Here is a 27,551-nt window from a genome sequence, read left to right as displayed (position 1 = left end):
GCTTCAACAGTAGGGTCGCCTGTTTCGGGACGAAACCCTTCCGGGTTTCGGCCCGAAACGTTGCCTATTTCCTTCAGGGTTTCGGCCCGAAACGTTGCCTATTTCCTTCTCTCCAGAGCACCCGCTGAGTTTCTCCAGCACTTTTGTCTCCCTTCTGCACATACTGTCCCATCTGTTGATTTCCTCCAGCACTCTGTTTATCCATCAGATATATGTGGCATTAACCTAAATAGGTGGTTGATGGTTTGCATGGAGTCAGTGGGCCGAAGGGCCAGTTTCTCTCTATGACTGGTTGGAATAACTTTAACTAATTATCATTCTTGGTTTACTGTTCAGCTCTGAGTCTGCAATAACAATGACCAATATCTGCATAGGAAGGAACTGCACATGCTGGTTTACACTAAAGATAGACACAAAATGCTGGAGTAACTCAGCAGGCCAGGCAGCATCTCTGGAGGGAAGGAATGGGTGACGTTTCGGGTCGAGATCCTTGTTCAGACTGATGTCAAGGGATTGTGCGGTATATAGATAAGGAAGTGTAAGGTGTGAAAACAGGACAAAGGGAATGGAGATCAAAGAAAATGTAGAATAGATCACTCGACTCGGAGTCTGAAGAAGGGCCTTGACCCGAAACGTCACCCATTCCTTCTCTACAGAGATGCTGCCTGTCCCGCTGAGCTACTGCAGCATTTTGTGTCTATCTTCGATTTAAACCAGCATCTGCAGTTCTTTCCTACTCAATGTTGACAACGCTGGGGTGAAGGCTGCCCAAGCGAAATATAAGGTGCAGCAAGCTCCCAGGAACAGAACATATGGTCTGATTCACTAACATTGGATGACGTTGTGACTACAAAGAATGATTTATTGCCCAAGCTATTTTGTTGCACCAGTTTTCCCACCAGCTTCGGGAGGGAAGTTTGCATTTACTTAGCGCCTTTTATGACCTCAGCGTGCTACAATGCCTCTGAAAAAAATAATGAGCTTTTGAAATCCAGAATGCCGTCTGGTTTTGGGGTATTAGCTGCAAGAAGAGTTTTGTTTAGTTTAGAGATACAGCACAGAAACAGGCCCTTTGGCCCACCAACTCCGCACCAACCAGTGATCAACACACATTTAACATTATCCTACACACACCAGAGACAATTCACAATTATACCAAACCAATTAACCTACAAACCTGTCCATCTTTAGAGGGTGGGTAGAACTGGAGATCCCAGAGAAAACCCACGCAGGTCACGAGGAGAATGTACAAACTCCTTACAGACACCAGTTAAGTGCTGGAAGGCAGCAACTCTACCGCTCCACCACCGTGTCGCCCTAAGCCACAAGGAATGATTTATTGCTGAAGCCGTTCACAAGTTATCGGAGTAGAATTAGGCCATTCGGCCCATCATGTCTCCTCCACCATTCAATCATGGCTGATCTCTGCCTCCTCATCCCATTCTCCTGCCTTCTCCCCATAACCCTTGACACACGTTCTAATCAAGAATTTGTCTATCTCTGCCTTAAAAATATCCACAGACTTGGCCTCCACAGCCCTCTGTGGCAATGAGTTCCACGGATTAACTACATTCTGCACTGGAGATCCCACCAGCATCACATTTGGGATGGGGAATTTGCATTAATTTACGTCTTGCATGAGCTTAGAGCCCCTCAGAAAAAGCTTTTGAGAACTACCGAGTAACTCCAGCATTTGGTGTCTATCTGCTGGAAATACTTGACCGCATCTTTTGGGGGAACATCTCATACAGCACAGAAACAGGCCCTTCAGCCCACATGCCCATGCCAACCGACATGCTAGGCCCACCTGCCCGTGTTAGGCCCATATCCCTCAAAACCTTTCCTATCCTCGTACCTGTCCAAGTATCTTTTAAACTTTGTTTAGTACCTGTCTTAACTAACTTCTCTGGCAGTTCGTACCAAATACCCACCAAATACTGCGTAAAAAAAGTTGCCCCTGAGGTTCCTATTTAATCTCTCCCCTCTTACTTTAAACCCATGTCCTCTGGATCCTGATTCCCCTACTCTGGATAAGTCTCTCTGCATTTATCCCCCTCTTGACCTTAAGCACCTCTATAAAATCACCCCTCATCCTCCTGCACTCAAAGGAATAAAGTCCTGGCCTAAAGTCCAACCTCGCCCTATAGCTCAGGCCCTCAAGTCCTGGCAACATCCTCGTAAATCTTTCCTCTCGCATGGTGACCAAAACTGAACACCATACTCCAAATATAAATACACTAATGTCTTCCAATGTTCTAAAATATCTAGCGTTCTCAAAATACACTCCAATAAAAAAATAATTAAATGAATACAGTATGTTCCAGTATGTCGCTGCTTGCATTAGATATTGAAGCATTCTGGTGCATGGTTTAACAGGGACTGTGTATCATCAGTCATGGGAGGGCATTTTTTAGAATATTCTGTGAGCTAAGAATATAATTCTCACGCCATTTGACCTCGCTGTGAGAAAGGCAGGGCGAGGAAGCAGTCCCAGCCAATCTCATTCCACTCCTTAGCCAGCTGCTAGCCAGGAAAACACTGGGATTCTACAGTGAAAGGCACTTGGCTTTCCCAATGCTCCCATGAGGAATGTTGTTCTCCAAGGGGCCTGGCTGGCAACACCACCATCACACCAAGGCACACCGACAAGTCTCCACCCTTCACTTTACCCAGGAATGACTTCAGATTATTCAGATTCCTGACTGTTATCTGGCAACTGAACCATACTCTCACTAAACAGAGAACAGTCCTGACCTCCCATCCACTTCATTAGAGACACTCGGACTATTTTTAAATCAAACTTTATCTTGCACTAAATGCTATTCCCTTTATCTGGTACCAATCTGGTTCGTTGGTGAGGGCGCTGCAAGCCGGAAGCCCTGCCAGCAGCGTGTTAGTTCGTTCTACATTTTTTGTTTTTTTAGTATGTCCTAATGTGTGTTTTAATGTTTCTTTGTGTGCCTTTTGTGGGGGGGGGGGGATAAGGGGGAAACCGTTTTGGTCGCCTCCTCCACGGTTTCGAGGATCTGTGCGGCCCTTCCCGGGACTTCAGCCGCGGGTGCAGAGCGGACTCTCGTCGTGGAGCGGGCGAGCCCTTGCCGGGGGTCTCCAGAGGGGAGGGCTCCGTTCGCTGGCCCGCGGCAGCCTCAAGCCGGGGTCTGCAGAGCTCCAGCTGTGCGCAGCGTCCGCAGCCTGGGACCCCTCGTTGGGGAGGAAGCTCCGAATGCCGGCCCGTGGCCTACTTCTACCGTGGGCGCGGCGTGGATTTACCATCCCCACTCTCTCATCCACTCCCTACACACCAAGGGCAAACTTTACATTGGGCCAATGAGGGGGATATGGACCACGCACCGTTTAATTTGGCAACATGCTCAGCCCAGACATCCATCATTGACTGAAGAGCCAGTGATATTTTATGTACCATTGTTTGGGTTAGCTAGAAACGAGATTTCCATTAACCTGCCATATTTGGAGGCTGCCTCAGAGATTTCTACAGACAAGAATCAGGAATACATTTACTGCAGGGTCAAACACAACCCAGGAACTAATTTAATCCATTCCTGTTGCAGCCGTTGTACAGATCAGTTGTTAAATTACATTCAGTACGGCACGAACACAAACACAAAACATGCTCAGCACATTCCTGCCTGATTAATGGCTGGAAATACATTTTCTGAAGTGTGGTGATGGGTTAGAGCAAGATCACACAAACACAAAGGTCCGCAGGGCCCCCGTCCATGGCTAACCCTGCCCCTTGGCCCCCCCCCCCCCCCACCCCCCCGAGACCCCAGACTCCGTCCCAGGATTCTCCCCTAGCCCCCCCTCATTAGAACCTGCACCAAAAACAGCCTAAAGAAGACTCCCGACCTGAAAGGTCACCTGTCCATGTCTACAAAACCACGAGAGGAATAGATCGGGTAGACGCACAGAGTCTCTTACCAAGAGCGGGGGAATAGAGGACCAGAGGACGTAGATTTAAGGTGAGGGGGGGGGGGGTGGGGAGGGGAGTGGGGAGGGGAGCGGGGGAGGAGAGAGAAAGAGAGAGATTTCATAGGAACCCGAGGGGTAACTTTCACACAAAGGGTGGCGGGTGTATGGAACAAGCTGCCGGAGAACTGAAGCAGCTGTCCACGATACATAAAGATAGACACAAAACGCTGGAGTAACTCAGCGGGACAGGCAGCATCTCTGGAGAGAAGGAATAGGTGACGTTTCAGGTCAAGACCCTTCTTCAGACGGAGAATCAGGGGAGAGGGAAACGAGAGATAGACAAAGATGGAGAAAGATATAGAACAAAATGAAAGAAAGATATGCAAAAAAAAGTACCGATGATAAAGGAAACAGGCCATTGTTAGATGTGCACTAGGTGAAAACAAGTAAGGGACAATGAGTGAACAAGGTGACTTTAAACCTAGTACAATGACTAGGGTGGGGGAGGGACGGAGGAGGGGATGATGGAGGGGATGAATGGGTTACTTGAAGTTAGAGAAATCAAGGTCATACCACTGGGCTGTAAGCTGCTCAAACAAAATATGAGGTGCTGTTCCTCCGTAGAAACCCTGGTGCTGTTCCTCCAATTTGCATTTAGCCTCACACCGACAATGGAAGAGGCCCAGGACAGAAAGGTCAGTGTGGGAATGGGAAGGGGAATTAAAGTGTTTGGCGACTGGGAGATCAGGACTCAGGATACACACACTGGCTCCAGAACTCAGAGCCGCAGGCTGAAAGCCCAGGTGAGATTGCCGGTGCTAAACTACATCTGACAGCTTAAATACTTGCCCACATGTGCTAGCAGTTACGTACTGAATAGAACGGTTGGTGCAAAGGTAATCCATTAGAAGCAGAGATGCTGTATCTTCCCACAACATCTGGGACCTGTTTAACAGCGCGCAGCAGCTACTGTACTTACTCAGAAAAAAAATAAACAAAAGATTTCTACCCCTAATTAAAGTCAGAATCTGAGGACACCAGATGGTTGAGATACAAGGAACTGCAGATGCTGGTTTACCAAAAAAAAGCACAAAGTGCCTGGAGTAATAGGGCGGCACAGTGGCGCAGCAGGAGAGTTGCTGCCTCACAGCGCCAGAGACCCGGGTTCGATCCTGACTACAGGCGCTGTGTGTACAGAGTTTGTACGTTCTCCCCGTGACCTGCGTGGGTTTTCTCCGGGTGCTCTGGTTTCCTCCCACGCTACAAAGACATGCAGGTTCGTAGGTCGATTCTCTTCGGTAAAGTTACAAATTGTCCCTGGTGTGTCGGATAATGCTAGTGTACGGGGCGATCGCTGGTCGGCGCGGACTCGGTGGGCTGAAGGGGATGTGGGGGGGGGGGGGGGGAAAGAGGTGTTATTCTAGCACATTGCGTTCTACACAACTCCAGCATCTGCAGTTCCTTGCGTTTCTAAAGATCAGGTCATCTGTATTTGCCAAACTGTAATCATCTCAAAGACCCCGTCTTCTGGCTTCTGAAGAAGGATCCTGACCTGAAATGTCACCCATCCACGTTCTCCAGAGATGCTACCTGACCTGCTGAGTTACTCCAGCTCCAGTGTATTGACCAGCATCTGCAGTTCTGCGTTGCTAGCAAGTCACTGAGCATTTTTGCTCACAGAAATGGCTTTGTGCTTCATTCCACACGACTGACCCCAATCCAACAGCTTCTCTGGGTCACAGTGGGAATTCACCAGATCGGAGCGCACAAACTGTTCCTCTGCCAACTTATTTCACGCAAATCAATGAGCATGTGGCCAAGTGTGAGTGAGGACCATCACCCGTCCCCTCAGCCAGAGATCTACCATACAGCAACACTCCGCTCAGTCCACACACTCGTTACATATTATTTGCTCAAAAAATTCCTTCAGGTTAGATAAACACGGCTCACAAAGAACCAATCAGCTTCACCTCTCCAGCATTTATTTGAAGTCTAATTGCTACCTTCAGTAATTCTCTTGCTGTTGACACAAGACTTGAAAATCTGTTCCTTTCCTCCCCTCCCCCCTCCTTTTCTGGAACAGAGCCCCGATATGATATTTATTTCCTTGGCGCAGTTCCCACATCCAAAGAATTGTGAAACAAGACGATTATATCTCCGTTGCCTTCTCACTAACCTCATGCAGAACCCCCGCGCGCAGGTTTGGCCCTCACTTTGTGCGGCCATCGGTGCCTTCATTCATACAGCTGGTGACCACGTACACTAGTCACTCCGTACATTAGTACACTAGTGACCCCGTACACCAGTGACCACGTACACTAGTCACTCCGTACATTAGTGACTCCGTACATTAGTACACTAGTGACCCTGTACACCAGTGACCACGTACACTAGTCACTCCGTACATTAGTGACTCCGTACATTAGTACACTAGTGACCCCGTACACCAGTGACCACGTACACTAGTCACTCCGTACATTAGTGACTCCGTACATTAGTACACTAGTGACCCTGTACACCAGTGACCACGTACACTAGTCACTCCGTACATTAGTGACTCCGTACATTAGTACACTAGTGACCCCGTACACCAGTGACCACGTACACTAGTCACTCCGTACATTAGTGACTCCGTACATTAGTACACTAGTGACCCCATACACTAGTGACCCCATACACTAGTGACCCCGTACACTAGTGACTCCGTACACTAGTGACTCCGTCCATTAATTCACCGGTGACCCCGTACACTAGTGGCCCCGTACACTACTGACTCCGTACACTAGTGACCCCGTACACTATTACACTAGTGACCCCGTACACCAGTACACTAGTGATCCTGTACACTAGTGACCATGTACACCTAGTTACACCAGTACACTAGTGACCCCATGCACTAGTTCTATCCTACACACCTATCCTAGGAGACGTGTCGGGTTGAGACCCTTCTTTAGTCATGACCTGAAACATCACCTATTCCTTCTCTCCAAAGATGCTGACTGTCCCACTGTTAGAAACATAGAAACATAGAAAATAGGCGCAGGAGTAGGCCAATCGGCCCTTCGAGCCAGCATCACCATACAATCTGATCATGACTGATCATTCAAAATTAGTATCCCATTCCTGCTTTCTCCCCATATCCCTCGTTTCCTTTATCCCTAAGAGCTAAATCTAATTCGCTCTTGAAAACATCCAGTTAATTTGCATCCACTGCCTTCTGTGGCAGAGAATTCCACAGATTCACTACTGTCTGGGTGAAAACGTTTTTCATCATCTCAGCCCTCCAGCAGTTACTCCAGCATTCTATCTTCGGTTTAAACTTGCATCTGCAGTTCCTTCCTACACTTTTCATCTGCAGTTCCTTGCTACACATTGCCACGTTCGACCCTGGATAGAACTCGCATTTGTGTTTAATATCAGCTGGCTGCTGTTTGCAGTAAATTAGACTATTTACAGTGACCTTTGCCAATTTAGAACTCTGTTTGCACAGGACTCAATGATGTCGACATTACTCATCCTCAATATTGGTATTAATGTTAAACGTGTCACTATCAATGGAATGAAGGAAAGTAAACCTTGTACATAGCAAACTAATGAAAGTCACTAAGTTGATCATTTTCAATTTCAGTTTAGTCTAGTCTAGAGATACAGTGTGGTAACAGGCCCTTCGACCCACCGAGTCCACACTGACCAACGATCACTGGTGCACTAGTTCTACCCTACACACGAGGGATAATTATCAGAAGCCAATTAACCTACAAACCTGAACGTCTTTGCGATGTGGGAGGAAACCGGAGCACCTGGAGAAAACCCACACAGTCACAGGGAGAAGGCACAAACTCCGTACAGACAGCACCCATAGTCAGGATCAAACCAAGGTCTCCGACGCTGTGAGGCAGCAACTCTACCGCTGCGCCACCGTGCCGCCCGCATTTAAAGCGAGATTTAAAGCAAGTTACTTAAAATTACTCGAACTCTACGCATGGAGCAATTTGTTAACATGCTCAGTTTTGAGGTGGGTGGTGAGGAATCGAGGGCTGGGAGAGGGGAAGGGGAAAGTACTTACATTGAGTCAGGTCCGTTACCACGCGGTCACGGGGAGAACGTGCAAACTCCGTACAGACAGCACCCGTCGTCAGGGTGGAACTCTACCCGCTGCACCACCCTGGAGGTGGCAAGGTTTAATGCGAGTGAATTAAAATCTCCTCTGGATCTATGCGCCTCTCAGCTGGGGCGTCAGGTTAATTTCTGCGTTGGTCAAGATGCGATCAAGCTTAAGAAAGCAACACTAGGATGAGCTTAGCTGATTGTAAGTGCTGTCCCTCCTCCGCATCTAATGAACAGACTCGTTACTCTCAAGTACTGCATGTTTTGTGCAGCTCTCCCTATTCTGGGAAACGGAGGAAGCAGAGAAACTTGAAACAAAGACTGTTCTTTAGCACAAACACCACATGACTGCTTATAGAACGGGGCCTGTGGCAGAGCAAACTTAATGAGAGACCAGATCAAGTAAACTCCCCTCTGTGTGTGTGTGTGAGATGATCAGTTGGAAAAAGGAAGAATTAATGAGGAAGGATGAGGGGCTTAGTTTTAAGTCACCAGTGATTTACTTGTCACTGAAGTGTCTGAATACTTCTTCAGGCAACAAAGGGCATCAGGTCAGGTACTTCACAGTCAGAAGCAACATTCAACATTGGTGGTGAATCCTTGGAATGCACTGCCACAGAAGGCCAAGGCAATGGATATTTTTGTTAAGGCAGAGACAGAGTCACGCACACATTTTCGTGCTCCAGCACACCACTGTTAGACTCCAAAGATTCTTATTGCATCTTGCATCTTGAAATACTATTTACTTTTCTTATTTGATCTTTTTCACTGATTTTACCACCTATTGACGATGATAATTGAGACATGGGACACCTTTCCAAATCATGATAGTGTGTGCTTGGGTACACAAAAATGCTGGAGAAACTCAGCGGATGCAGCAGCATCTATGGAGCGAAAGAAATAGGCAACGTTTTGGGCCAAAACCCTTCTTCAGACTCCTGTGTGCTTAAGTAGGAACTTCAGATAGTGTGTGTTTAAGTAGGAACTACAGATGATGGAAAATCGAAGGTAGACAAAAATGCTGGAGAAACTCAGCGGGTGCAGCAGCATCTATGGAGCGAAGGAAATAGGCAACGTTTCGGGAGGAAACCCTTGGGTTTCGGCCCGAAACGTTGCCCATTTCCTTCGCTCCATAGATGCTGCTGCACCCGCTGAGTTTCTCCAGCATTTTTGTCCACCTCATGACAGTGTGTGGTTTGGAGAGAAACCAGCAGGCTGTGGTCTCTGCATCGGCCGTGTGCATGGGACTTGGGACTGCTGCCCAGGATCCCTGGCAGATTGCCACAGAGCAACTGGAGATAACACACACAACAGCCTCCTGTACCAGCACAGGGTGGCATGGAATTATAAACCAGTCCAGCTGCCTGTCAGGTCGGAGGCTTTGTTCTTGCTGATTGTGGGTCAGGTGAGCAATGTCCAAACCCACAGTGTATAGAGTACTCCATCATACGACTGACGCCTACTTTGAAAATCTTGGAAAGACGGGGACTGTGGGGGAGGGGAAGTGTCACTTGGATGGGACCCAGTTGCCCAGTCAAGGAACACACAATGAATTTGCAATGAAATTCCAGATTCAGGGAATTGTATCTTCCCAGCTGTTGTCAGGCAACTGAACCATCCTACCACAACTAGAGAGCAGTCCAGAACCACTATCCACCTCATCGGACTGTCTTTGATCAGACTTTACTGGCCACACCTTGCACTAAACGTTACTCATTTATCATATGGGGAGAAAACTACCCTTTTTACACAGCTTTCTCAACCCTACTTATTACAAAGTGTTTCTGAACTGTGGTTACTGATATCGCATTAGAAATATAGCAGGTAGACAAAAAATGCTGGAGAAACTCAGCGGGTGAAGCAGCATCTATGGAGCAAAGGAATAGGCGACGTTTCGGGTCGAAACCCTTCCCCCTTTAACTCCCCAGAACAGTGTTTATTTTTCATCATTGGAGATGTTCAGAGCTTATTTGAAGTCATGTTTAATAGCCTGATGGCTGTGGGGAAGCTGCTATTCCTGAACCTGGATGTTACAGATTTCAGACTCCTGTACCTTCTTCCCAATGGCAGTGGTGAAATGAGCGTGTGGCCAGGATGGTGTGGGTCTTTGATGATGTTGGCTGTCTTTGAGGCAGCAACTGCGATAGATCCCTCTATGCTAAACTCTAATCATAATATTTACTCTTTATATATATATATATATATAATTTCCTTGGTCCATTTAAAGAATTTAATACTATTAAATCAGAGAACACTCATCACATGGAGTTCATTCAGCTCATCAAATCTGTTAGCTTTTAAAAGTTCACAGGTTTGAAATAAAAGCAGAACATGTTGAATACACAGCAGGTTCCATGTGCACACTATTCCCTGAAAATAAAAACCTGCCCCGCACACCCACTTTACACTTTGCCACTCTCACCTTGAAGTTATGCCCTCAGGTCTTTGACAGTTGACCACAGCCATCTTATGGTTATGTGTAGGAAGGAACTGCAGATGCTGGTTTAAACCGTAGACAGACACAAAAAGCTGGAGTAACTCAGCTGGTGAGGCAGCATATCTGGAGAAAAAAAGAATAGGTCAGGGGTGGGGAACCTGCGGCCTTCTACTGCATTAAGTGCGACCTTTTGAATGAATCCAAATTTTGCAGAACAAATCCTTTTATTTTTATTAATATGTTTTTGTTCGTTTTTTATTATTTTTATTTTAATCTTAAAATGATCGTATTTAAAATATCAAAGAGTGAAAGAAGATTCAACAAAATAATCCTCCCCGACTAACGGCCACAATTAAAACATTAGTAAGTCATGAGGGCTCAATGCGACTCTAGAATGTACGTTAACTTTGGCATGCACGAAAAAATGCTTTCTTGCTTTTCAACCACTTATTGCTGCGAATCTACATTCTACTACCCAACCCAAATCAAGACGCCCTTAAGGTCACAAATGACGGACACCCATCTAGAAGATTGGCTGAAACTGCGTACCTCCATGTTGCAACCAAATATTCAAATGCTTTCCCACAAAAAGCAGTCACAACAAAGTCATTAAAAGGTTAATTAACTTCAGAATTAACAATTTTTTTTCATTCTCTTGAAGTTAGTAGTTAGATTTTTACCAAATAATGTACATTTTGAAGTATATATCTAATTGAAGTTTCTTGGATGCGGCCTTATTAAATTACAGCTAACTTAATGCGGCATTCCAACAGGAAAAGGTTCCCCGCCCCTGGAATAGGTGATGTTTCGGGTCGAGACAGGATCACCTATTCCTTCTCTCCAGAGATGCTCTCCGACCCGCTGAGTTACTCCAGCTCGTTGTGTCTTATCTTTTGGCTTTGACGCACTAATGGCATCCGCAAGTGAAGTGGTTACATGGACTCCACTATTTACAGCACTCTGCCCAGCAACATTTCCAAGGTCCTCCTTAAATAGACATGTTCAGAGATGGTGGGACAAGCAGAGATGGTGCTGCACGTTGTGCCAACGTCAAGGTTGAACTAAGAGCGAGAACCCCCCCCCCCCCCTTCTTCTCCAAGCTTCACGCAAGGTCAAACACCACAACATAACGTCCTTGCAGAGGACTGACCACTAAAGAGGAGAAACATACAAAATAGCTGCAGGAGTAGGCCGTTCGGCCATTCGAGCCAGCGCCGCCATTCAATATGATCATTGTTGATCATCCACAATCAGTACCCCGTTCCTGCTTTCTCCCCATATCCCTCGATTCCATTAGCTTCAAGATCTAAATCTAACTCTCTCTTGAAAACATCCAATGAATTGTCCTCCATTGCCTTCTGTGGCAGAGAATTCCACAGATTCACAACTCTCCGGGTGAAAAAGAAGCTACCATCAGATGAAAAGTCATGTTGCAATGTTTACTCCGACCCTCTGCTAATAAATTAGGACACACAACATTCAGGATTGCTCAAGGAATCAATAGTATGCATTTTTGGGAAGTCTGTTTTCCAATTTTCTTCTAATACACAATCTGACATTTTCTCATCAAAAGGATAACTTGGCAGTGGCTGAACTTGGTGGGAGCTCTTAACTCTGCTGAAGAGAAATGCAAATTGATCGTAATAGAAAGTTGTTTATTTTTATTTAATTTTACTCAGAAATAGAACAAATACTTTAATGGCCTTTGGAAAGTATGACCAAAAACCCCCCACTTGTATAACTGTAATATGATCCTATCAGAAAGCGCAGATTATGTACACTATTGAATACAGAACATTCTTTAGGCTGGCTAATTCTATGCAAGAATAAATTTACATTTATTCAGCAAGTCTGTAGCACTTCATAATCAACAAGTTACTTTGTAAATGTCACTATTGTTGCTCTGTGGAGACTTCATTAGCCAACTAGTTTAGGTTAGAGATACAGCGCGGACCGACAGCCCAATAGAAGCCCACCGATCCGCGCCCACCAGCAGTCCCCACACACTAACACTATCCTACACACACACATACACGGGTCAATCTTCACATTTATACCAAGCCAATTAACCTACAAACCTGTGGGAGTGTTGGAGGACACTGAAGATCCTGGAGAAAACACACGCAGGTCACGCAAACATACAAACTCCGTACAGACAGCGCCCTTATCACAATGTAAGAACAGTCCCTAGTGTGTGTAGGGTAATGTTAGTATGCGGGGATCACAGGTCTGCGCGGACCCGGTGGGCCGAAGGGCCTGTTTCCGCGTTGTATCCCTAAACTAAACAAAAGAAGATGGATCTGGTAGGCAAGAAAAAAGGAATATCCCAAGGAATTGAACAGGTATATTTAGAATAAAAGGGTTGCCAGCCAGGAAGAGAACAGGTCCCCTTAAATTTGAGCATTGCCATCTCTGTGTGCAGCCACAGGAGATGGGCGAGATTTTTAATATATATACACATGTATTTCTCATCAGTTTTTACTTTGGGGAAGATAATGGAAGCTAAGGCCGGGGGGGCAAGTGAGTTGTGATGTGATAAAGTTAGACACAAATGTCTGAAGATGGGTCTCGACCCGAAAAGTCGCCTATTCCTTCGCTCCAAAGATGCTGCCTCACCTGCTGAGTTTCTCCAGCATTTTTGTCTACCTTTTTTCAGCATCTGCAGTTCTTTCTTAAACACAAAGGTCTGGAGTAACTCAACGGGTCAGGCAACATCTTTGGAGATCAAGAATAGGTGACAATTTTAGTTGGACTTTCTGCATCACGTCCCCTCCCCCCTCACTGCAGGGAAGCAGCTGATTGGCAACAAGCTGGCATAAATAAACCCATGCAAATCTCCAACGGCACTTCCCACAGCATGCAAACCTTCTGTTGATGTATCCAGCTGGTGGGGCAATGCTTTCTGCCTCATGAACTCAACCCTTCCTCAGTTTCAGTTTATTGTCACGTGTACCGAGGTACAGTGAAAAGCTTTTGTTACGTGCTAACCAGTCAGCGGAAAGACAATACGTGATTACAATCGAGCCATTTACAGTGTACAGACACATGATAAGGGAAGGACGTTTGGTGCAAGGTAAAGTCAGCAAAGTCCGATCAAGGATAGTCCGAGGGTCACCGATGAGGTAGATGACAATTGAGCACTGCTCTCTGGTTGTGGTAGGTTTAGTTGCCTGGGAAGAAGAAACTGTGCCCGAATCTGGAATATTGTGTCCAAGTCTTGGAACTTCCAACTGATAGCTTTGTGGGAATAGAGACCATAGTGGAGAGAGACCCTCTATCACTTCTCAGGGGCACCTTGGGATGGGAAATAAACACTAACTTTGCAAGCAATGGCCACGTGGCATAATTAACTTTTACTAAAAATGTCCCTCAGCAAAGTGTAGTGTCAGTCTTCCAATTAGGAATTTCACATGCCGCACATTAGCTAATGAAATAGTTATGCATAGCCATAAGCGATGTGGCATTTAAACAGAATACAACATGATATTGATGATCTTGCATTGTGTGGGATCATGGCAAGGCCATAGCAATTTATAGGTTGCTCACAAATAAACCTCTACACAAATGCAGATTAGGAAAAATCCATTAAAAGTTTGATGCATATTAAAATTACATTAAGAGGAAAATTATCAAGCAATCTTTCTTAAAATATCAGTTCAATCAGGATTCACGGCAAAGTTATAGAGAGGTCTACGAACAGCTTGGTTGGGAACCATGACCCCCCTACTAGAACTGAAAGGTGTGATGACAAAGGTTTGTGCCTTGCCCTGTAGATAGTACAAACCATTTATCATCTTAAGTTGCCCCTGACGTTGCTGTATCCGAGGAGACTACTTTAGATACTTTTGAAATGACAGTAGATCCATCACCTCCAGTGCTGGTGTGAGATCAGTCTCTATCGTAATTCTTAATTAACCTGGATTGAGTTACAGTCTGGGAAAGAACCTATTGTTTGAGGGTTGCTCAACCAATCCCCACACTTTAGGGATTCAGGATAAAGCTGGAAAGAAATGGTTACATGGAAGTTCCATTCAGATGGTGGCGCAGATTTTAAGTCTAAGCCACCGTTACATTATGTGTGGGAAGGAATTGCAGATGCTGGTTTATATCCAATGTAGACACAAAGTCCTGGAGTAACACAGCGAGCCAGGCAGCATCTCTGAAGAAAAAAAAGCAGGTGACGTTTTTAAACGACCCTTCAGACAGAGATTGGCGATTGCCTTTCTCCTCCATCCAATGACAAATTGGGACAAGGCCTCCTTACTCTTGCATTCGTCCACTCATTCATGTGGAAACTATTTGCTAGTGTTACATTTATTCTGCAAGCTTAAAGTCTTCCTGCATTTTCCCACATGCATCCTCTGCTACCGTCCACATTTGTCACGGACCTAGTTTATAAAATATAGGTTTAGTTTGGAGAGACAGCGTGGAAACAGTCCCTTCGGACCACCACGTCTGCGACCAATCATCGCCCGTACACTAGATCTATCCAACACACTAGGGACAATTTACAGAGGCCAATTCACATACAAAGTCACAAATCTTTGGAATGCAAGAGGAATCAGTAGAAAACACACAGGGAGAAGATACAAACTCCAGACAGACCACTCTGACCACATGTGTAACACCATATCCTGCCTTTTGCCAGCTTAAATATTTATCAGAGGGGCCACGTTTTGTAGTCGGCTCCCAATCCCAACACTATGCTCTGTCTTTCACTACAAATAGGGTCAACAAACGCGGAAATAAATACTTCGGCCTAACTTGTCCATGTTGACCAAGATGCCTAATCTGAGCTGGTCCCATGTCCCTCCAAACCTGTCCTATCCATGAACATGCCCACATGTTTGTTTATAATCTACTGTGCAATACTCCAGTGAAGTCCACTTGCAAATATCAATACATTGCATCGTTATTTCATCATCCTGTTCCGTCCGCTCTATTACTTCTAATAACTCATTTTAATTTGTTTTGCATGACCTTTCCCTTTCGAAATCCACGGCAACTACTTTTCCTTACATTACTAGTTTCTCAACAATTTATCACGACATCCTCTATGTAAACGGCCAGCACGTCCCCGGGTACAATTCCCTGAATTGACACAATCTGACTCATTTAATATGGGATAGACACAAAAAGCTGGAGTAACTCAGCGGGACAGGCAGCATCTCTGGAGAGAAGGAATCGGTGATGTTTCGGGTCGAGCCCCTTATGCCCCTGTCCCACTTGGGAAACCTGAACGGAAACCTCTGGAGACTTTCCACCCTACCCAAGGTTTCCATGCAGTTCCCGGAAGTTGCAGGTAGTGGAAGCAGGTAAGGAGACTGACAAAAACCTCCGGGAACCGCACGGAAACCTTGGGTGGGGCGCAAAGTCTCCAGGAGTTTCCGTTCAGGTTTCCTAAGTGGGACAGGGGCATAAGTCTCAAAAAGGTCTTGACCCGAAACGCAAGTCGGAAGAAGGGTCTCAACCCGAAACATCACCCATTCCTTCTCTCCAAAGATGCTGCATGACCCGCTGAGTTACCCCAGCGTTTTATGTCTATCTTCTTTAATTTAATATAGGAATCATTTCCATACCCATTGCTCATCCGCCGTCAGGTTTCCGAATACTTTGATAGCAGGTTATCAACGTGCAATAATATGGGAACAGCAATTATTCATTGCACTTTAATGCACAGTCCCACTGCTTCTGGTTCAGCTAATTCACACTGGCACTCCCAATCACATTCAAACTCAACCATCAAAAGAGATTATGAAGGACTGCAGCAGCGTAACAAAAATAAAACAGAATGCAGCATAAAATATAAGAAGAATGCGTAAAATTACTTGTCATTGATTCAGATCAGTGCAATTTACATCACTGGGGTAAAACCTGAAAATCTAATTAAAATGTAAATCTATCTGAACAGTTCTCGTACAGAAAATGTTTCTGCTCTATTGCAATATCTCACTTGTACTTATTAAATAAGCTAGCTTTGTGACGATCGCTGTGCTTATATGATACCCTCAGGTCACTCCACCTCACAGTAAGTTGAAGAAAGGCCCCAACCCAAAATGTTTAGTTTAGAGATACAGTGTGGAAACAGGCCCTTCGGTCCACCTAGTCTGTGCCAGCCAGCGTTCCCCATACACTAGCTCTATCCTACACACACTGGGGGAAATTTACAATTTTACCAAAGCCAATTAACTTACAAACGTTGAGTGTGGAATGAAACCGGAATTTCCCAAAAAAACCCCACATTGGTCACGGGGAGAATGTACAAACTTGGTACAGACAGCACCCCTAGTCAGGATTGAACGTAGGTCTCTGGCACTGTAAGATCATAAGTAATAGGAGTAGAATTAGGCCATTCGGCCCATCAAATCTACTGTGCCGTTCAATCATGGCTGATCTATCTCTACCTCCTAACCCCATTCTCCTGCCTTCAGTAACTCTACCGCTGAGCCACTGTGGTGCCCTTCTCCAGAGATGCTGCCTGACACGCAGTGTTAGATTTCAACAGCCAATACAAGTAGGAACATTTCACTGACACTAATGCTTCTGGTCAACACACATACAGAGGAAAGGAGAAGAGGGCAGAAGGATAAAAAGGAGCAGCAAATAAATCAAAATGTGTTAGACCAAGTGATAAGCTTGACATCAAGATGGGAGACCATAGACTCCATGGAAATAACAGCAGTAGCATGGAGAGAAAATTGGCCAAGTGAACGAAAACAATATGTTGTGATAAACTAGGTTTTTTTTGCGTGTGGAGTGCTTGTGTTGGACACACGCCAGCAGCACATGGACCACTTTATAAAAGCAGTGGTCATTGTGCTGACTGGTGTGGAGGACAAAAGTATTCCTTAATGCAAAAAAATCTGGTTTACCACAACATATTGGTCTCTCTGAATCGCCCCTTGTGTGGAGGGAGTGGATGAAAAAGTAAGGCAACATGGAACTAGTGTGAACGGGTAATCGATGTTGCGCTTGGACTCAATGGGCTGAATGGCCCGTTTCCACGCTGTATCTTTTAATCAATCCTGACATTCAAAATCATTCAAGAATTATTAAAAATTAAACAAACAATTAAAACTAATTAAAAAACTTGAGGTTTTTATTTAAAATCACTTAGAGACTACTAAATAATTAATATATTAAAACAGATTAAATCAAAATTATAAATTACCTTGTGTAAGAAGGAACTGCAGATGCTGGTTTATACCAAAGATAGACACAAAATGCTGGAGTAACTCAGCGAGAGAGGCAGCATCCCTGGAGAAGGAATGGGTGATGTGTCTGGGTCAAGACCCTACTTCAGACCAAGGATCTCGACCAGAAACGTCACCCATTCCTTCTCTCCAGAGATGCTTCCTGTCCCGCTGAGTTACTCCAGCATTTTGTGTCTATCTTCGGAGATGGGTCTGAAGTCCCATTTCGTACCATAATTTATTTCTGATTGAGTGACATCCAGAGAATTCCAGCTCGGAATTGGAAATTCCTCCCCAAAGCTCTTGGTGAAAGCGGCACTTTGCAGCCTGTCATCTGGTCTTCAATTCCCCTGGGCCTCAGTGATTGACAGAAACTTTCCCCGTTTAATACATTTCTCACCTCTCTCATGTTATGAAAGGATAATAATTATTACAGAGGACTTGCAGCTATAGGTTCAAATATGATACTTTTGTATAGTTTATATTTAAGTTTTAATATGTCATTAATCTTCTTCAATTATTCAGGCCTTTTTATTAAAAAAACTGTTCAGTTTGAGTTGATTTGACATACTAGCACGAAAGCATCACAATATTTTGACAGCTCCTTGACTATATTCATTTACTTCTAACTTTGCGGTAAACATCAGATTTCTGAAAAAAATAAAAACCTGCACATATATATAACGTGGGCTCCAGGATATCTACAAGAAGGAATTTTGTGAGACGTAGCAAGTGCTACGATGTTAGAATTACAGGAGCAAAATTGTTAACAGCACCATCCCACAGCCACCCTGCATTGATCAATACTTTGTGTAGGAAGGAACTGCAGATGCTGGTTTTACATGGAAAATATGGATACTGGTTTACATGGACACAAAATGCTGGAGTAACTCAGCAGGACAGGCAGCATCTCTGGAGAGAAGGAATGGGTGACGTTTTTGGGTCGAGACCCTTCTTCGGTCTGAAAGTCAGGGGAGAGGGAGACACAAGATAAGGACGTGCAAGGTGTGAAAATGAGACATCAAAAGAGATGCAGGTCAAAGAAAATGTAGAATATATCACTGTTAGACACAAAAAGCTGGAATAATTCAGCGGGAGAGGCAGTGTCTCTGGAGAGAAGGACTAGGTCGAGACCCTTCTTCAGACTGCATCTCGACCCAAAAAGCCCCAACTGAAACATCACCCATTCCTTCTCTCCAGAGATGCTGCCTGCACTGCTAAGTGGTCCAGCTTTTTGTGTTTAGCTTCAGTTGAAACCAGCATCTGCAGTTCCACCCTACGTAGACCATTGTTAGCTCGGAGAAAGTGACAACAAACGCTACGATCCTTTGGGCGACTGAGGAGACGATTCACGACCATACAGGCGACACCCCAGCGGCCATGTGGTGACAGCCTAGTCGCCTGTAGTTGCCTAAAAAAATACCGGAAGTGGGAGAGAGGCATTAGTGTACAGGGATCACTGTTCGGCATACAATCGGTGTGCCGAAGGGCCTGTTTTTATGCTGTATCTTTAAAACTCAGACCCACTGAGTTACACCAACAATGGTTTTTTTTTAAATCATACACGCTCCCCTTTATCATATTTGTTTTGTTCTTCCAGCTGTAATTTTAAAATGCAGAGACTCAGTTCTGATCTGTAACACAATGTGCTGCAATTTCAGCAGAACCATTAATCCATGATTTGAAACAGTTATCAACACTGACAGGATACGTAGGATTAAGCATTCAAACGCTCTTTCCTGCGGAATAATTTCAGGATCAGTTTTTTGATATCCTTATATACTTACGGAGCAGGAAAATAAACTGTAGATAGTAACCAGCAATGGCAAAATACAACTCTTTGGTGGATTACAGGATGGTGTGAAATAAAAGTATGGTCTCACCAACAACTTGTGCAATTGCACACTAGTTCTCAACCGCTTACAATGAAGTGGAAGCAAAATGCTTCCACATAGAAAGATCTAACGGAATCTAACAGGAATTCAAGGTCGACGCCAAGATAATGTGAACTAATCTCACGATAATTGGTTTACCAACAGCCAAGGATGTTCAAATCGACAACTCCCCCAAAATGGTCACAAGTAGATAGAGAAGGCAGACACAAAATGTTTGAGCAACGCAGCAGGACAGGCAACATCTCTGGATCGAAGGAATGAGTGACGTTTCAGGTCGAGACCTTTCTTCAGACTCAAAGAAGGCATATGGCATGTTCGCCTTCACCCATCAGTGTATTAAGTACAAGTCAGGAAGTCACGTTGCAGATAGTTTGTGATTGAGAGACGTGAAAATTGAGCAATTGATAAACTATTCTTATTTTAAATTAATGAAAAGTAACTTACCTTTAAGCAGCATGTCATGATTTAAATGCAAACAGGCAACATCTGTGGAAGAATGAGATGTTTACAAAGCGCTGGAGTAACTTAGCGGGTCAGGTAGCATCTCTGGACAAAAAGGGCAGGTGACGTTTCGGGTCAGGACCCTTCTTTCGACTTCAGATTTAATCCAGCACTATGTCGCCCATCCTTTTCCACCAGAGTTGCTGCCTGTCCCTGCTGAGTTACTCCAGCACTTTGCATTTTGTGTCTATGTAAACCAGCATCTCTAGTTCCTTCCTACTCACCTTATTAACAACTGGAGAGTAATCCTAAGCTATCATCTACTCGGCCCGAAACGTCGCCTATTTCCTTATCTCCATAGATGCTGCTGCACCCGCTGAGTTTCTCCAGCAATTTTGTGTACCTTCGATCTTCCAGCATCTGCAGTTCCTTCTTGAACACTATCATCTACCTTATTGGAGACCCTTGGACTATCTTTAATTGGCCTTTATCTTGCACTAAACGTTAAACCCTTCATCTTGTATCTGTACACAGTGGACATCTCGATTGTAATCATGTATTGTCTTTCCGCTGACTGATTAGCACGCAACAAAAAAACTGTTCACTGTACCTCAGTACACGTGACAATAAACTAAACTAAACAATTCCATCTGCCTAGATCTTGTGCTCAACATCACTGGGTTGGGGACCAAATCTTCTCATGTAGAGAGAAGGAACTGCAGAAGCTGGTTAATACGCAAAAGGAAACAACGTGCTTGAGTATCTCAGAGGTTCAGGCAGCATCTCCGGCAACCATTGGTGGGCGAACCCCATTTGGGTCAAAACCCTTCATCAGACTTCTGATTCACTCCAATATTATGTCACCCATCCTTTTTCTCCAGAGATGCTGCCTGACTTGTAACCCCGAGTTACTCCACCACTTTGTGACCAAATCTTTTCATTGGGTGATGGTGGGGAAAATGCTCTTGGCTGAGACTACAAGAGTCCACTGGAAATAAATCAGCAGCACATTGACTTCCATCACGAAATAGAAATAAAACAACCCAACTGTCATTTCCAGTGTAAACAGGTCTCAGCTAAAGTAGAGGTAGGTAGGAGATGAATGAACAGACCCAGCCCATATTACTCTTCGATGCTCGGCCTCAATAATGAATGGGATTTTCATTGTACGATGCTTTCGGCTGTGTCTAGTCAAGCGAGGGCAAGATGTGGAATCTGTCTCCGATACACCCTGGGGAGTAACAACACGGGGAATGTCCAAAGAACATTTCACCCATTCTTGTCCACATCCAAGTCAAAATCTCAATGTCGACATAATAACATCGCTGTTGCTCCCTTGGCCGCGAGTAATTGCCCCATCCCAGAACAGAAACATGTCCAATTTGCAACTGGGGGCGATGCAACGGTTAAGAACAATGAAGAAGAACAACGCTGAAAAAGTGCCCCTAACAATGAAATCAAACCAGGATGGTTTCATCACAGGGGCGTGTTACAACCCACTAACCTGTTTTCATCCACTCATAGATTTAAATCGAGATTACATTTTTTTTTTTTTTCCGCGTGTGTCTCCACAATTCTCCCGGGAAATATCTGTGCAGATTAAAACAAGGAGTCTAAATGCGGAACAAAGTTTGCAATCTTTCCTGTGCATACCTCTGGGATCTTGCAGGAGCGACGCTGCCTTCTCTCTCTCTCACCACCGGCCGGTTCTTGCCTCTCTGCACCGGCCCAAGTCGGTCACAGACCGCCGACCCCCATTTAGAAAGTAGTCGGTGGAATAACACAGGTATTGGGACGAGGCAGGTGAGGCGACCAGCCACAGAATGCAAGCGGAGGCTCAATAACTCACCGAGTGCCAGCTCCCTTGAGCTAGTCTGTTCAATCCCATCTCCCCCCACCCTCCTCCCTCCCCAACAAGCCACAAAATAGCATTGTAGCTCCCCTTAGCGTCCAGAGATAGTCATACCTTCTCCATCTGCCTGGTTAAGTTACTGCCAGCTAGTTTCACTGATTGATTCATACGTGATAGGAGCAGGATTAGACCATTCGGCCCATCAAGTCTACTCCGTCATTCAGTCATGGCTGATCTATCTTTCTCTCTCAACACCATTCTCCTGCCTTCTCCCCATAACCCCTGACACCCGTACTAACCAAGAATCTGTCTATCTCTGCCTTAAAAATTATTGAAAGACACAGCCTCAAACTATCTTAGAGTGAAACAGCATGGAAACAGGCCCTTCGGCCCAACTTGCCCACACCGACCAACATGTCCCATCTGCACTAGTCCCACCTACCTGCATTTGGCCCACATCCCTCTAAACCTATCCTATCCATGTACCTATCTAGTTGTTTCTTAAATGTTGCAATAGTCCTTGCCTCATATACCTCCTCCGGCAACTCATTCCATCTTTGATCGGACTTTACTGGACTTTATCTTGCACTAAATGCAATTCCCTTTCAGTCCCATTTGCCTGTGTATGGTCCATATCCCTACAAACCTGTCCTATCCATGTACCTGTCTTTTTATTAAACATTGCGATTGTCCATGTGTCAACTACCTCCTCTGGCAGCTTGTATCATCCACCCACCACCCTTTGTGTGAAAAAGTGACCCCTCAGATTCCTATGAAATCTTTTCCCCATCATCTTAAACCCGTGTCCTCTGGTCCTCGATTCACCTACTCAGGGCAAAAGACTCTATGTGTACCCAATCTATTCCTCTCATGATTTTACACACCTCTAGAAGATTACCCCACATCCTCCTGCGCTCCCAAGAATAGAGTCCCAGCCTACTTGACCTCTCCCTACAGCTCAGACCCTCGGGTCCTGGCAACATCCTTGTAAATCTTCTCTGTACCGTTTCCAGCTTGACAACAGGTCTCGGATGCATTCGGTCCCCTGCAGTCGAGGCACATTGGTCCCGAAATCCCCAGGGTGCCCGTGGACACGGCCCGCGTGTTCCTTTTCGGGGGGGCTCTCAGTCACGGACATCACCCCGGGAAAGGAGCAAGCAGTCGGCTCGGGCAGAGAGAGTCCCTTGTGTTGGAGATCAGGAAGGGGTCTCAGTCTGGCACCTGCATTGAGTAAAAACATGGAGTGATATTATCACGTGTACTTGGTGCAGTGAGATTCTTTGTTTGCACACAGTACATGTATGCAAGAGTAAAGGGTGCCAACATAGTTACAAAAGTATTCAATATCGTCCCTCCTTCCCCCCACCCCCGAAACGAGGATTATCACCTCCCTTGCATCAAAATGAAGAGCAGTCCTGAACTACTATCTACTTCATTGGTAACCCTCGGTCTATCTTTGATCAGACTTTACTGGCTTTACCTTGCACTAAATGTTACTCCCTTATCATGTATCTGTACACTGTGAATGGTTCGATTGTAATCATGTATTGTCTTTCTGCTGACTGGTTAGCGCGCAACAAAAGCTTTTCACTGTTCCTTGGTACACCTGACTTTAAACTCAACGGTACACTTTCTTCTCTGCCATTCTCGATGATTCTGAATTCCATAAGACATATTGAGGGTGGATAACGGCATTCCTGTAACGTTTCAGACACACATTACGTTCCAATAATACGCTGAGTATCCCATGCAGAATTTCCAACCGTTCCTGTTCCGAATCGTGGTAGTAAAGGGCCTGTCCCACTTACGCGATTTTTTTCGGCGACTTCCTGGCACCCGTCATAGTCGCAGCAGGTCGCCGAAAATGTTCAACATGTTGAAAATCCAGCGGCGACCAGAAATAGGTATGACTCTTTGGGCGACTAGACACGATCATACAGGTGTCACCCCGTGACATGTCGACACGTGACGCCTGTATGGTCGTGAGTAGTCGCCCAAAGAGTGGCAGTCGCTGAATAAATCACGTAAGTGGGACAGGGCCTTAAGGATATTATGCTGTTCCATTCCACCATCGTATACATTACAGGCCGAAAGGTCTTTGGAGGGGGGGGAATTAATCCAATGTGGTGGCAATATACCTGCATACAATCTCTTGTGCATATTAAATATTAACTCCGACTGCTTGAGTCCACATTCAACAGTGTGTAAGCATGGGACATGTCCAACAACATCTACTGCATGCCTCACAGCTCCATGGACCCAAGTTCAATCTGATCTCCAGTGCTGTCCATGTAGGGTTTACAAGTCCTCATTGTTATTATCTGGGTTTTCCCGGATACTCCCGTATTCCAAAGGCATGCCGGCTGCCAGTTGACCGGGTTAATCGGCTGATTTATCTCTGGTGGAAGTTGATGGCAGGAGAAGAAGGTCAAGTGAGAGAGGGTAAGAGGAAGAATGGCAGCAAAGGGAATTACTCTGAAAGCTAGTCTAGTTTAGTTTAGTTTAGAGATTCCCATACGCTAGCACTATCCTACACACACTCGGGACAATTTACAATCTTTACCAAAGCCAATTAACCTAACCTACAAACCTGTACGTCTTTGGAGTGTGAGAGATCAGGAGAAAACCGACGTGATCACAGGGAGAACTCCTGTACGTAAAAAACTCTGTACAGACAAGCACCTGCAGTCAGGATCGAACCTGGGCCCCGGGGGCTGTAAGCCGGTAACTCTACCGCTGCACCACCGTGCTTAGAGAAAGGGATTTCAGGCCTGGAATAGAAGTATCTTTGATTATGCGAGGCTCTGTTGTGGAAGCTGAATGAGCGAAAAGACGTTGCCTTCCTTATCATAGATGCTGCCTCAGTGAGCTTCACTGTGATGGATGTTGGGTTGGGTTGGGTCATTTACCGATTACCTAGAAGTGTCTGTCTTTGTAAGACAAAGTGTCCAGCTTTGCTTTCCATCCTCAATAGTATGGCTGTGGCACACAAACAGCGTGTTTAGACATTTCGTGCAATAAATGAGTCTCACTGAGGGCTCAAATAATAATAATAATAAATTTGCACTTTATTGCAACAAAGTTGTATATTGTATTGTATTGTATTGTATGGCATGGAGAAGAAGGCGTTTTAACACTCAAGTGAGAGAGGGTAAGAGGAAGAAGGGGGCAGCAAAGGGAGTGCGGATTAGCTCTGAAAGCTAGTCTAGTTTAGTTTAACCTCGGTACCTACCCAGAGAGCTGACCAGCTGACCCCATGGGTGGAGCACTAGCACTATAAGGCGGGGCGTCAGAGATTTAAAAAAAATAACAGTAACTTAAAAATGAACCTCAAAAAAGTGCACCGGGAGGCCAGTGTAGGGAGGCCAGAATTGGCGATATGTGAATTTACCTGTTAAAAAGCCAATTCTGAAACCTAACCTAGAAAGAGCAAACCTAGAGCGCGTCAGTAATTGGAGTGTAAAGGCATGGATCCGGAAAATGCTGACGCTGATCACAGCTTCCTTAGGGGGAGCTCAGGACTTAACCACCGCGCATATTTGGCGATTTAATTTAAACTCCTGTACGTAAAAAAAAAACTGTTGGCTTCACGTACCTTGACAATGGCTCCCTAAAGCACAAATGGAGGTTCACGTCAGCCATTGGGATCAAATAAAAACCTGTCTTCTTTCATTAAATCCAAGAAAGTTTAGGGGCAACAGGACTTCATGTCATCAAGACAAGACAGAAGCGATTTTACAGAAAAGGCGTCTTCCCCCCCGCAGCAAATGCTGGGTATCATCTGCATAACAGTGGAAAGAGTGCTTAGGAGAAAGGAGTTTCAGCGGCCAGGGGGAATAGAAGTATCTTTGATAAGGAGGTGGGAATGCGAGGCTTTGTTGTGCTTTAATTCATTCAAGCAGCTGAATGACACTCAATGCTGTAACAGAAGAAGGGTCTCGACCAGAAACGTTGCCTATTTCCTTAGCTCCAGGAGATGAATCATTAGCCCGAAACCCTTAGCAATGCTGACTCCGTGCTGTGCATGGTTTTAAATCCAGACTGGAAGATCTCCCGAATATTGCTCCTCCACAATAGTTTTAGCTGCATAAACAACTCTCTCCAGTAATTTAGAAATAAAAGGCAATTTCGAGATGGGTCTAAAATTGGCCAGAACAGATTGATCCAGGCCAGGTTTCTTAAGTAGTGGTTGCACTACCGCATGCTTAAAACTCACGGGGACAACCCCAGAACACAAGCTGCTGTTAATAATGGTAAGAACCGACTGCCCTATACGAGAAAAAACCTCCTTAAAAAGATGTGGAGGGACCAGCATCAAGTGGAACCCGACGGGGAAACCACATCCTTTAAATACGATATGTCACAGGCTCAAAGTCGAATACCACCAGGCAAGGGACCGAAACAGAAGCCAGAGGCAGGTGCTGAAATGTTAGCCCTTAAGGAAACAACCTTATCAAACAAAAAGTGCAGGAAGTCATTACACATTTCAGGTGAAGCTTCCAGACAGACAGGCTGCGGGGCATTTAGAACAGAGTCAATGATTTCAAATAGCACACGAGGGTTGTTACACTTTGACACAATAATTTTAGACAGGTACTCTCTCTTGGCCTTTTTAACACTGTTTTGGTAGTGACGCCAACAGTCCCTGAGAATTTGAAGTGAAACCTGTAGCCTGTCCTTCCTCCACTTTCGCTCAGCTCTACGACACTCCCGTCGTGCTGCACGAGTCACTGCACTGAACCAGGGTTCAGGTTTAGCCCTCGGCTTCAACGATCTTAACGGAGCCACAGAGTCCAGTAAGAAGTGCTGTTCATTTCTGCTACATGCCAGATCTCATTGAGTTCATTCTAGTGTTGGGTGATTTAGACTTTAAACTTTAGACTTCAGAGATACAGCGTGGAAACAGGCCCTTCGGTCCACCAAGTCCGCGCCAACCAGTGATCACCTTTACGCAAGTTCTATCCTACATACTGGGGACAATTTATAGAGGCCTATTAACTTACAAATCATTGGGATGTGGGAGGAAGCCGGAGCATCTGGCCACAGAGATAACGTACAAACTCCGTACAGACAGCACCCATAGTCATGATTGAACCCAGGTCTCTGGTGCTTTTAGGAGCAACTCAACCACTACACCACTGTGCCGCCCATATGCAGAAATATTGAGCAATTGGCTATTGCTGAGGGAATTGTACAATTACACAATGCAATTGGTATGAGCGGGGACCTCATTGAAACTTACCGAATAGTGAAAGGCCTGGATAGAGTAGATGTGAAGAGGATGTTTCTGCTAGTTGGGGGAGAGTCTAAGACCAGAGGCCGCAGCCTCAGAATAAAAGCATGTGCCTTTAGAAAGGAAATAAGAAAGAATTTCTTCAGTAAGAGGGTGGTGTATCTGTGGGATTCATTACCACAGACGGCTGTAGAGACCAAGTCAATGGATATTTTTAAGGTGGAATTTGACAGATTCTTGATTAGTACGGGTGTCAAGGGTTATGGGGGGAAGGCAGGAGAATGGAGTTTTGAGGGAAAGACAGATCAGCCATGATTGAGTGGCAGAGTACACCTGACATACAGAAAAATAAAATGCCCTCATGATGTAGTTATACATCTCTAAAATATCACCCCTCAATTTCCTGCTCTCCAAGGAACAAAATCCTAGCCTGTTCAACGTCTCCTTATAGCCCATGCCTGTT

General features: G+C 45.2%; 1 protein-coding gene across 1 annotated transcript in view; it reads right to left on the bottom strand.

The window, feature by feature from the left end:
* Positions 1 to 23,599, bottom strand: part of sema4ba (sema domain, immunoglobulin domain (Ig), transmembrane domain (TM) and short cytoplasmic domain, (semaphorin) 4Ba) — a 164,360-nt gene extending 140,761 nt beyond the window's left edge. The window contains exons 1-2 of the mRNA XM_055661027.1: positions 21,657 to 23,599; positions 10,460 to 10,597 (exon numbers count right to left, since the gene is read on the bottom strand). The gene's annotated coding sequence lies outside the window, so the exon portion shown is untranslated. The remainder of the gene's footprint in view (positions 1 to 10,459; positions 10,598 to 21,656) is intronic.
* Positions 23,600 to 27,551: the final 3,952 nt, after the last annotated feature.

Source organism: Leucoraja erinacea, chromosome 33 (assembly GCF_028641065.1).
Source record: "Leucoraja erinacea ecotype New England chromosome 33, Leri_hhj_1, whole genome shotgun sequence".
NCBI lineage: Eukaryota > Metazoa > Chordata > Chondrichthyes > Rajiformes > Rajidae > Leucoraja > Leucoraja erinaceus.
This window is presented reverse-complemented; position numbering and strand designations above follow the sequence as displayed.